At 30.6% G+C, this 11323-nt stretch overlaps 1 long non-coding RNA gene across 1 annotated transcript; it reads right to left on the reverse strand.

The window, feature by feature from the left end:
* Positions 1–8963: 8963 nt before the first annotated feature.
* Positions 8964–9727, reverse strand: LOC111370257. Its single transcript, XR_002698357.1, has 2 exons — positions 9512–9727; positions 8964–9353 (listed from the first exon to the last, which is right to left on the reverse strand). It is a non-coding gene; the product is annotated as an uncharacterized LOC111370257 (long non-coding RNA).
* Between the last annotated feature and the right edge of the window lie 1596 nt (positions 9728–11323).

Below are 11323 nucleotides of genomic sequence, written 5' to 3' on the forward strand. Positions count from 1 at the left end.
TAATTGTTGGGGGCTACTTTTCTATTTTCTTTTGAAATTTAGAAATTTTACCGACAGTTTTAGGAAACTTTGACCAAGTAAAACTTAATTACCCAAAATTTGATTTAATAGTAATTTAGCCCCCGTTTGAACCCCATTACCTGAAAATGAAAATAGTAGGAATAATATTTTTTAGAAAAATGAGTGATTGAAAAATAAGGAAAAGCTTTCGATTTACGTGTAATATTACTTTATGGAGATTGTGTGGTTGAAAATAAGAGAGAAAAATTGAATATAATGTAATTGAACTTAATGGGGATCAAACGGGGGCTTAACAACGGGATTTAGATATTATACTAAAATACCTTCAAAAAACATAATTTTACTAAAAGAATTAATACATGAACTCAATTTTATTAATTATTACGCTGGCCGTCCACTATTCTCAATTTTGTACTCCCTCCGTCCCAATTATATAGGATTGTTTCGTTTTTCATACGGATTAAGAAATCTTCTTTAATGTCATTGAAAAATTAATTTTTGTCAAGATCTTTCTAATTTATCCCTATTTAATTTTCAGTACGTAGTAGTAAATTATTATTGAAATTAGTAAAGAATTTGAATGATTTAATTTGAAGAAGAAGAAATGAGAGTTGTTCCATGTTTTCAAGAAATGAGAAATGTGTGTTTGGATGATTTCAAGAATTTGATATATTATGTGGAGAAAATTGAATAAGGGTATATTGGTAAAGAAAAAAATAAAATATTCTAAATTAGGAAATAAGCCTATATATTTGGGATAAGAGAAAAATGAAATTCAGTCTATGTAATTGAGAGAGAGAGAGTATTAAATTTTTATCAAAGAGATTTCAAACGGTAGAATAAGCAATCAATTTGAAGAACAATTACTTTATTTTTTTCTTTTATCATTAAAATAAAAAAATAATTAATTCAATATGATATTAATATTTATGATAAGAGATATTTTTCCTCTCGAGTCAAATTTCAAATGAGGAGCGATAATGTGGCAACGGTCGGACCTCTCACGGCACATGTCACCTTCAGCGTGTCGGGCCTCACGGATGACGGAACAACTGGCCGATTTGGTTCGAATATTCTAGTCCTTCTTGGCTTCTTGCTATTAAATTTAGAGTTTAAAACAACTATTCTTTGTATATTTTTATAATGATAAAACACGATAATTTAATCGTTGTTACACATATTACTCGACACTTGTTCATAATCTAGAATAAGAATCTTGACCCACCTTTTCCTTTTGAAAGATACTACAGATGATCCAGGGTAGAAAACAGGATAAAAAATAAGTGCACCGCGTGTCAACAAGCGATTGGATAGTTTGAAATTCATTTAAAAACACATCCAATTGAAAACATCTAAATCAGCCTATTTTCTTGCTTTCTGTCTTCAACCCTGTCCAAGGAGTTTAATTCTTTCCTTTTTCTTCCTAATAATACATTATTATTTTTATCTATTTTGGTGATATAGCTATATTATGAATTGTTGATTGTTGAGGAGGAGTGAAATTTATTCTTTAACCAAGAAAAATATTTTTACAAATGAAAATGATAATAATAATAATATAAACTTTATTAATATTTTCAAATCGTTGGAACATCAAAAAGACATAAACATTGTTGGAAAATGGGGCTATGTTAGCATATTTTTGCGTTGAACTCGGTTCTTCTTTTTGGAAGGTCAAAGTAGAGTTGTGTTCTCCTCCTTGATAACAACGAAATCATATATTCATTTGTTAAAAACGACGCTTAGGTGAGTGATAAATTGAAGTTCAAATCGAAATCATATATCTTTTTGTCAAATTTTTGTGGTAATGTTAAGTACAAATCTAGTTTGTCGGTGTAGGAACTCCGTGCTCAATTTCTACAGATTTCTCCATTGTATCATGGAGATAGACGTTCAATTGCGCCCACATTAGATTTGTATTGTCGTTCTTAAACTACAACAATACAAAAGATTCACATCGATCTAAAGTCACAACCTTGAAAAATCAATAACAACAAGAAGTCTTATTCGAAGGTCCAACCATGGTTAGTAGATTCGACGTGAACATTGACTTGGACAAATCATTGTGTCACTGGATAGTCGGTTGAATCGATGGGTTATTGCTAAATTTTGAATTTAAATTAAAAATATTTTGTATACAACCAAAAGTTAAATATATGTTGTATCAATATCATACTAACTGAAAAAAATAAGAAAATATTGATAATTCCTTTATTTTTTTCTGTTTTTTGTTATGTATTGTGGTAGGAGTTCTTTGATTAAATTTTAGCTCCCAATATTAACTAAAGCAATCAGCCTCGGTGGATACAGGTACTGTCCGGGTTAAAATAACACTACAAAGGCTATTGGACCGGTTCACATGGACCTGGATCCGACTTCAAGTGACCCGTCTGATTTTGACGGGCTCTGATCGGGTCAAATGATTCTTGGCCGGGTCCTTTGCTAATCGGTCTAATATAGCAGCCCAGACAAATCTCATAGCCGGTTTGTTGGTTTTTCGTTAGAATCAACCTGTTCAATCCAATTTTAATAACTATGACTTCAAGCAACTTTAGAAGAGAGAGAAAAATATTATGCGACCTCATCAAAGTCTTCCTTCATATTTCATGTTTTTTCATTTTGAACACTTCAAATGTTCAGTCCATTTCTAGCATAGTTGAATTTTTCTTTGTATATACATATGTCTATTTATTGGCCAAATTCTTTAATGTTCTTTCGGTGAAAATTGGATACAATAGTTATAAGTTCGTGAGTCAAGACTTGATTACATGACACTGGAGCGCAACATGGAATTGATAAATTTAAAAGTTGTATAAACGCAATTATACGTGACTCAATATGTCTGTGAGAGAGAGAGAGAGAGAGAGAGAGAGGTAAAACGAAAACAGCTACAAACTTCAGTTGAAACTACGATACATATTTATTATAGATCTTTTCAAAACATAGAGAAAGATGATGACTTAAGATATATAACTATTATCTAAACATATATGAGACAAAAATATGAAAAACTTTTGTCTAAGAGTTGTTGCATAAATCGATTTTAGGTCTTGATAGTCAGCGAAAGATTTCTTTAGTCAAGTATGTTCTACTCCACGAGTAGATGTATATTTATTTTCTCAACACCAATTTTAAGTGAATAAGAAATTAATGTCAAAAGACATCACTTGAAATTGAAAAAAACTGGGTATAAAAATTGAAAAATGCAAATCTCATATAGGAAAACTAGAAGAGTTGAAACCACTTTATATTAATCAAGTTTGACGCTTGAATTTGGACCCTAATAGGTACCAATAGTCTTCAAAGAGGAAATAACTTACATAATAGTAGATTTGGCTAAAGTCCAAATGTGCTTGCGTTGCCACTCGATTGGCACAACATAGCAACAATTGTGGGCTTGGACTTAGACCACGTTGGGATATTTTTTAGTAAAATAATATTTTAATTATATTATTTTATGAACAGTTGTTATTTATCCAGATAGGTTGTGTTTGTTCAAAACACAATTTTTTGTCTATTTCTCAACTTCTATAAACTGATCCCCAGATGTTGGATTTTATCCATTCCAAAGTGATATCCGCTTTTTATTTTTTTTTGCAAAATAGTATTCCTTCCTACAATATTCCAAAATTTGCGGGTTAATAATCGAAATGGTCACTGAACTTTGCAAAAAGTTTTCACCGGGTCACTAAACTTTAAAACTCAACCAAGTCATCATTGCACTTTACAAAAAGTTTACACAAGGTCACTGAACTTAAAAAATTACTCAATTCATCACTGAACTTTTCAAAGATTTTCTACCAAGTCACTGAACTTTACAAAAAATTTCTCAACGATCACCGAACTTAGTGACCCCTGGGAAAGTTTTTCCAAAGGTCAATGATAAACGAGATAATTTTTGAAGTTCAGTAACCCAATGAAAATCTTTTGCAAAGTTTAATAACCTCGTGAAATTCTTTTGCAAAGTTCAGTAATGATTTGGGTGATTTTTAAAGTTTAGTGACCTCGTAAAAATCTTTTGTAAAGTTCAATGACTATTTGGGTTATTAACTCCAAAATTTGCATTTCAATCCCGAATATTATTTTCTTGCATAATTTAGTTATCTTCAGTTTAGAGAGATCAAAACAATAGTTCATCGATCTTGTAATTAGAAGTGCTACTATTACAAGTTGAGGCCGTTGCATCTTGAGAAATGAACGAGTGCCAAAGGATTTGTCACACTAGTGCAGGGTATTATCATTTTGAGGAGAAAGAATCAAGCCCTTACCTTGACCATTTTAATTTCTGTTTTACTCCTTTTACTAAGTAAGTCAAGGTCCAATATTTTACTTAATATAAAGGTTATTTTGAATATAAATTAGTGCAGGGTAAGTTTGATATATTGCATTACATTTTTCTAACAATCTTGAGATGATAATTTTATTATTCATGTGCTAATTTATATTCTTGTTTACATTATGACAAGTAATGCTACATCAGTCATACCTCTTAACAATGCTGATGGGGAGCAGAAAAAATTATGGGAGTGAATTTTAAGAAATGGTAACAAAAGATGCAATTTGTCTTACAACTCTAAACTCAGTGAAATTCTTGAGTAAATATGCTTTGACTAATGATGAGGAAGAATAAAATCCTCAAAGATGAGCAGCTTTTGATGCATGCAGTTACAATGACTTCTTGTGTAGAAATTACGTCCTCAACTCCCTTGATAACACACTATATAATGTATATAGTTCGGTCAAGATAGCTAAAGTATTTTGAGAATCTTTGGAAAGAAGTACAAAAGGAAGATGCCGGATTGAATAAATTCATTGTTTGCGAAGTCCTCGACTTCAAAATGGAATATTCTAAAATAGTGATGAATTAAATCCAATAGTGATAAATGTATTTTATACGCTTACTCGGACATAAACATATAGATATTTAATAGTTCTTTTAAGTAATTATAGCCTAATCTATTGTATATTCATGTATTAGGTAATACTCGATTATTGGAAGTGGAATTGAAAAAAGAAGAAAAAACCACGAAAAATGGTGATGTACAAAGTTTGAGGATCAAATTGCCAATATTCAATGGTTGATCTGGACTATAAGTGATACTTTGAATATTTTTAGGAGTCAATTAGATGCAATTTGAAGGAAAAAACTGAAATATGATTAGAATATTACCATAATTCGATTTCAATCACACAAGATATCTTCTAGATTTCTAGTCAAAGATGCATAGCAAATGTCCTAATTGAAAATTTTCCATTTCTAGCAAAATCATAGTCCTTTGATTTAGCTTTTTAATACACTTTGAATCACCTTAATCAGATTTCAGCAAAGAAAGTTTTGACCAAAATACTAACTGCTATGCAGATATAAAAACATGTGTGCACAAATGTGACTTTCCTTATTCAATTTGAACTCTTTTGGAAACCAATTTAGATGTGATTTTCAATGAATTTTCGATTCTTACAAAAACCTAATAGCACAATACATTAAAAGACCTCTCTTAACCCCCCCCCCCCCCCCCCCCCCCACCCCCCCCTATGTTAGGCTAGTTTTATACATTATTAGGATAAGATGAACCCGTGTTATGATAGTTTTAGTTGTTGATTAATTATTTTGACTTTAATTTGGTTTGATTTATGGATATTTATTATAGTTTTTATCTTTTTCTAATTCTTTGATTACCAATTGAATTGTTAGTGAACTTTATTGTTATCGAAAGAGAAAATAGGGTTTAAACACAATATAATAAATATTGTAAGGTTCGATAGAGGATAGAGATATATCTCTATGTTTTATATAGTTTCAGTAGGTGTTCTCGTACTTGTTAATGCATTTATCATTGCTTGCATCTTTTATTGAGAGATAGAAGGATTACATGAGTAAAATAGAGTTGATCACTATCGAGAGAGGCTTTCAATTGAATTAGGAACATTGACCAACATGAATGATTTCAATTGTTACTTTAATTGTTAAAATAAAAATTGAATAACAAGGGGAATTCGACATCTTAGCAATGTATCTCACATATTTGGAAAACACATTTACTTGCTTTCACTAGTTTAATTGATAATTTAGAGATTGACATAGAAAAATCACAAAATTTGTTTGCTATTCGATTAAAGTTGCAATTAATTTTAATTCAGTCAAACACGTAGCCCTCATGGGTTCAACACTTTATTTATTACTTTATTACTTGTTCGTGGTCCCATTCACTTGCAAGAAATCAAACAATCAAAGAGCTATAAATTATCCTGCACGAGGTACATGCAAAAGATATGAAGCCCAATGAGACATTTCAAGTTGCTGTGATTATTGAGAAATAACCATCAATGTGAAAAGATTTCAAGAACTACCTAAAACACAAATACAAGGAAGTGGGACTACAAGATCTTATTGTAAGATTGAAATTGAGAAAGACATTCGAAATTCTAAAAAGAAATCTAAGGAGCAAAGACAAGAAATTCAAAGGAGAATGCTATAATTGTGGTAAGCTAGATCATATCACTAAGGATTGCTGACAGAAAAAGGATAACAAAATGGACAAAGTGCACTTAATCGAGGAAGACAAATTGTCTAATGACGTGTCTAAACTGATGCTCTCGACTGTTGTATTTGAAGCAAATAGGGTGGACAATCCGAGAGAATGGTTCATAGACATTGTTTCTACTCGTTACTTTATGCTGATAATAAGATGTTTTCACCTTACACTCCTATCAGTGGATGACAACTATTCATGGACAACTCCACATCATCAAAAGTTTTTGGTCTAGGTAAAGTAGTAATGATGATATTAGGTAAAGAAGTAACCCTCATCGATGTGTTGCATGTTCAGGACATTTGCAAGAATTTGGCAACTAGAGCTTTGTTGAGCAAAAATAGGTTTAAGCTATTATTTGAGTCTGTTAAGTTTGCACTCATAAAAAATGGCATGTTTGTGGGCAAGGGATACTAAGCTAATGGGCTACTCTAAGTACATATAATGCCTGTACTTCATGATTTTGATATAGTAAAAAATATTTTTCGGAAACTAGTAAGTTTAGATTCATTGTCTTCTTTTTCATTTGATCAAAATCATCCATGTGAAACTTATGTAAAGCTAAGTTAGCAAAAACACAATTTCATCCCGTTGAAAGGAACTCAAATCCTCTAGTTAATTCATAGTAATATCTGTAATTTGAAATTTGCGAACTAAAGGTAGTACAAAATACTTTATAACTTCCATAGATGATTGCTCAAGATATTATTATGTCTGTTTGCAAAGAAGCAAAGACGAGACATTAGAAGCATTTAAGCAATACAAGAATGATGTTGAGAATCAACTTAGCAAACGAATAAAAGTTATTTGTAGTGATGGAAGTAGAGAATATGGAGCACCGTTTGAAGAATTTGTTTGGATTTTGGAATTACTCATCAAACTACAGCTCCTTATTCACCTCAATTGAATGATGTTGTTGAATGTAAATATCTTACCCTTAAAGGGATATGAATGCTATGTTAATTAGTTCTAGTTTAACTTGAAACTTGTAGAGGGTAAGTAAGTCTCTCAACCAACCACATTCTTAATAAAATACCATCTAGATGTAAGAACGAAACTTCTTTCAAGTTATGGAAAGATTACAAACTTTCATACAAATACTTAAAAATATGGATATGTTTGGCTAAGGTAGCAGTGCCAAAGCTTAAACAAGTTAAAATATGGCAAAAAACTATTTACTGAATATTTATTGGATACACTAATAATAAATGCATATCGGTTCCTCGTATATAAGTTAGACAATCCTGATGTACATGAGAATACTATCATTGAATTTAGGAATGGTGTAATTTTCAAAGACAAATTTTCTTGTAAGGATAGGAAAGAAGTTCACAAAAATAAAATTATGTTACTATAATGGGTAGTCATTAAAGTTATGAAAAATTACGATGTAGTAATAGGACCAAAACAGCTACATCTTTTGGTCCAAAATATTTAACTTATTTGTTAAAAAATGAACTTAAGATAATCTAATAAAACAATGTCAAATTCAGAAGCATCATTCTGTAAAGCGGCTATTAATAATGAAATTGTATCTATTATGTGGTATTATACTTAGGAGTCGATAGATCTCAATCCTAATAACAAATCATTAGGCTGTAAATGAATTATTAGAACAAAATCAAAGATTGATGGATTGATTGATAATTATAAGGCCAAATTGGCAATCAAAGGATTTAAACAAAAAGAAGTTCTTGAATATTTCGATACACACTCACACATTATAGGGATAAAGTCTATTAGAGTATTGATTGCAACCATAACATTGCATAATTTAGAGATTCATCATATGGATGTTTAAACAACTTTTTTAAACGGTGAGCTTGTAACGCCCCGAGTTCGAGGAACTCGTGACATTACAAAGAACTTAAATTTATAAAATTCTACCTAAATAGTTCATAAAATGTAGAAATTTAACTTGTATTAAAAACATTAAGGCTCTAGAGAACTCATTACAAAATTTAAGAAATTTTCGTTCAGCAAGTTTAGACTTTCAGCTTGTACGACTTTCTGAAATAAATCTCGTTCAACAAATAAATGAAGTCCAAAATTTACAAAATTTTAACTGTAGATATCATGCACATAGGGGAATTACAGGTTAAAATTTCGTAGATAAATTCAATCAATAAATTGGTCAAAAATTCTTTCTAAATCGGGGCAATTTGTTCCCAGGTACAATCTGACAGCTATTGGGAAAATTTTCATAACTTGAGTTTTATAGATCCAAAATTCATGATTCCAAATCCAAGGGATAGATAACTTATATGGATATCTTTTTCAATTCGAATTACCTCAAAATTCCAAGTATTGAGATCCGGGTGGATTTTTAAACTTAGGCAGAAACTGGAAATATTTAGTTTCCAATAGTGTAACTCAAATGAACTGAATCAAGCCACCATAAAAAAAATATTAAGCAAGTTCATCATCAGATCAGCTTCAAGTTTTCAAGAAACACTAATTTAAAATATCCCGAATTTATCGGCCATAGCAAAATGTAAAAAAATAGTGGCAATATAAAACATAAGAATAAATTTCTCTAAAAATAGTATGTGCCATTCATGCCAATCCACCACTGGATCTCCGATTATTCTGAAAAGGGTTAAATAAGGGTGAGCATCTCAAAGAAATACTAAGTAGGCTACACGTGTTATATGAACATAATAATTGTCTATTTGATCTTGTATTCTTGCATTTTGCCTTCATAAATAAGTAAATCGATGATCAAACGATCTACCTAGGATTTTGATGAGCCTCTGCAACCATCAGTTTAACATATACACTTAAGGTTCTGATAATTCTCTGCGACCATCAGTTTAAACATATATAAACCTTCCTTTCATAAAAAATTTAAGATAAAAATTATAAGGGCACTTTATGTACTTCATGCAATTATAACGAATAACGTGCTTAATTGAAAACTAAATTCATATAACGACAACTTCGCATAGGGATCCTACCTTAACTTGCAATAATATAGTAGTGAGTGCGTTGATCAATTTCGAATCTTCAACATGAAATATATTCTGCCTTTCTATCTTTTCTTTTGTGTGGCAGCCATATCCATATGATATTTATTCCATGTGTGCTATGCATGTTATGTATCTAGAGTTATCTATCGTCAATTGGAATTCATGAGTAATTAGGAATCTTTTCCATGTCACTCACAAGGATGAGATAAGGACAGATTTTAAACAAAAAATGGTTTCCTAGTAAAGCTTGAAGTCCACATGTGAAAGCTGATAAAATCCTTCCAATGAAATCAATTCAAACCAATCCTAAACGCTTTCATTCTAATCCAAAATCAAAGGTTCAAATTTCAAATTTTTGTTTTTATTTTTTAATGCACGTGGCTGCCAAAAAAAAATTCAAAATCTTTAATTGACTTTAGTTAAGCATGTGGTTTCTTTGCACATCAATATCATGGGCCTAGCATATTCAAAATAACTTTTTCTCGAGTACAAAATTCGCCATTTAATATAAGTTTCGAAACAAGTCCAATATCGATATGAAATTTCTCGTTAGACGAATACTTGATTATTTGACTGGAAGCTAAAATTTTGACACAAGTTTTGTTTTTAGTCCCTTGGGGTCTCAAACTAACAGAGCATGTCGTGATGAAATAGATTAAAGTTTATTTTCAATTGCTACATAGCTAGAAGAAGAAATAAACATGGAACAACATAAAAGGTTAATTACTCCTGGATAAGAGAAAAATGTGTGTAGACTCGTTAAGTTATTACATACTAAATCAAGCGCCAAAAACAGTGGCATGCGAAATTGACAAAATTGTGTTGTCAAATAGTTTTAAGATTAGTAAGTGTGATAAGTGTGTTTAAATTAAAACCACACCATGCTTATATGCAATTGTGTCTATATGTTGATAAAACGCTAATTATGGATATTAATCATGATATCACGATGACTACCAAGAAAATGTTGGCAAAATATTTTGACATTAAAGATGTTTATTGAAAATGTAATATTAAAAATTAAAATCCTTAAAACATCTAAGGGACTTGTTCTGTCTCACTCACTATATGGAAACTGGACTTAAAAAGTTTCATATGTATGATGAAAGTTCAATTAAAACTCAAGTAGACTTAAGAATACATTTGGCCAAACATAAAGGTGAACCCATTTCTTAGTTAGAGTACTCTCGGATAATAGGCAAGCAAATGTATATTACAAATTGCATGCGTTTGAATATTGCTTATGCAGCGAACAAGTTTATTAAATGGACACGTAACCTGGTGATGAGCATTAGAAGGCATTAATTAGGTTCTTATATATCTACGATTGATCTCAAATGTTGGATTACATTGTATTATATACTAGCAGTATTAGAAGGATACATTGATTCTAATTGAATATTGAACACAAAATATTTAAAGTTTACTAGTGGTTATATTTTTACTATTGGTGATACGATTGTATCTAGGAAATCTTCTAAACATACGTATATAGCTCGATCTATAATGAAACTCGAGTTCATATTTTTAGATAAATTGGAGAGAAATTAGGCATCATAATTTTTTAGATGATATTTCATGTTGGTCTAAACCTGCGCCACTTGTTCATTAAAATTATAAACCGCAAATGTATAGGTTGCATTCAAGTAATAAAGTGGATTTTTTGATTCCGAATTGTTGATCCCTCAAGAAATATATATTTTCAATTATACAAATTAGTTAATTTAATTTTAACAATAAAAGGAACACACACTAAAGATTTGGTTTTGGAAAATAACTAAAAATCTACAAAATTAGGAA

This window comes from Olea europaea, chromosome 21, assembly GCF_002742605.1.
Source record: "Olea europaea var. sylvestris chromosome 21, O_europaea_v1, whole genome shotgun sequence".
Taxonomy (NCBI): domain Eukaryota; kingdom Viridiplantae; phylum Streptophyta; class Magnoliopsida; order Lamiales; family Oleaceae; genus Olea; species Olea europaea.